This window comes from Branchiostoma floridae, chromosome 14 (genome assembly GCF_000003815.2).
Source record: "Branchiostoma floridae strain S238N-H82 chromosome 14, Bfl_VNyyK, whole genome shotgun sequence".
NCBI classification, from domain to species: Eukaryota; Metazoa; Chordata; class Leptocardii; order Amphioxiformes; family Branchiostomatidae; genus Branchiostoma; species Branchiostoma floridae.
The window spans coordinates 16,457,538-16,459,200 of record NC_049992.1 but is presented as its reverse complement, the minus strand read 5'-3'; the positions used below and the strand labels follow the sequence as shown (position 1 = coordinate 16,459,200).

Genomic DNA, 1,663 nt, shown 5'->3' with positions numbered 1-1,663 from the left:
ATATATGTATTCAGGCGTGGGTCAGAGGTCAGATATTATGTGCCCTTTTGATACACACACACCCCCACCCCAAATGAACCTCCCCCACCCAAATCGTGAAAGACATGCCCTTATTTGGCCTGGTTAAGTCTCTAAGTCACAAAATAAAAACTTGACAACGTCTGATTTTTCCGTTCTTTTATTCTGTACTTTTAAAAGTCAGCATCCAACGTGAACTTCTGCTGTTCAGAGGAAGACATCACCCCCATCTTCTGGTACTCCCCCACCCTCTTCTCAAAGAAGTTGGTCTTTCCCTCCAGAGAAATGTTCTCCATGAAGTCAAAGGGGTTCTCGCTGTTGTAAAGCTTACTACACATGAGTTCTCCCAGCAGCCTATCTGCGACAAACTCAATGTACTGCTTCATCAGGTCTTGATTCATCCCAATCAGCTTTACAGGAAGAGCTTCAGTCAGGAACTCTTGCTCAATCTTAACAGCGTCGTCAATAATCTGGTGAATGCGCTCCTCACTAGGCTTATTGATCAGGTAGCTGACCATCAGACAGGCAAAGTCGGTGTGCAGACCCTCGTCTCTACTGATCAGCTCATTTGAGAAAGTCAGCCCGGGCATGAGCCCTCTCTTCCTCAACCAAAAGATTGCTGCGAAGGCCCCAGAGAAAAAGATCCCTTCCACAGCGGCAAACGCAACTACACGATCCCCAAAAGTACTTTTCTCGTCTCCGGTCCACTTTAGGGCCCAGTCAGCCTTCTTTTGTACACAAGGTATGGTCTCAATGGCACTGAACAAATGCGCTCTCTCATGCGGATCCTTCACGTAGGTGTCGATTAAGAGACTGTACATTTCAGAATGGATGTTCTCAATGGCAATCTGGAAGCCATAGAAGCACCTGGCCTCAGTCACCTGCACCTCTTTGGTGAATCTCTCTACCAGATTTTCATTGACGATACCGTCACTAGCTGCAAAGAATGCCAGGACGTGTTTGATGAAGTGTTTTTCGTTGTCATTCAGACTCTCCCAATGCTCCAAGTCCTTGGAGAGATCAACTTCCTCCGTTGTCCAGAATGATGCTACGGCCTTCTTGTACATGTGCCAGATGTCGTGGTACTGGATGGGAAAAACTCCAGACGCTTCGTCATTTGTCAACTGGAGACAAACCTGAAGGAGAAAGAGGAAAACACATTTAGACATTGTAGTCGGTAATGCTTACACAACACTGTATACATTTTTCAGAAACTAGCACTACTATATTTACAGAGACAACTGTGTAGGGACAATATAGATCATGATCGAATAATAGGACAAAAATGATATAGAAGAGATAAAGAAGAGCAATAGTTATGTTTTTAAGCAGTAAAAAGTGTGTGTTCTCACCTAACGTCTGTCCGCCCGGTGACGACCCTCCGCTCACGCTGCCGTCTGTGGACGAGCTGTCCGGACTGGCCGACATCACGCCGGTACTGGACGGAGACCCTCGGTACGACGTGCCGAGGTGCGCCGAGGGCTGGGCCGAGGTCGTCTGTGGGTAGGGCGTGGAGAGAAAGAGCGGGGTGGTGCCGGTGACGGGGGCCATGTTGGGGTAGGGCGGCGGTGGGTAGGACGGCACGGGGACCTGGGGCGGGTAGCTGGCGGGCAGGAGGTTGTTGTTGGTCTGGTGCGATCTCCTG

At 49.0% G+C, this 1,663-nt stretch overlaps 1 protein-coding gene across 1 annotated transcript in view; it reads right to left on the bottom strand.

Moving 5' to 3' along the window:
• LOC118430633 (forkhead box protein E4-like) overlaps nt 1-1,663 on the bottom strand; it is a 49,340-nt gene that overhangs the window by 46,900 nt on the left and 777 nt on the right. The gene's annotated exons all lie outside the window — the stretch shown is intronic.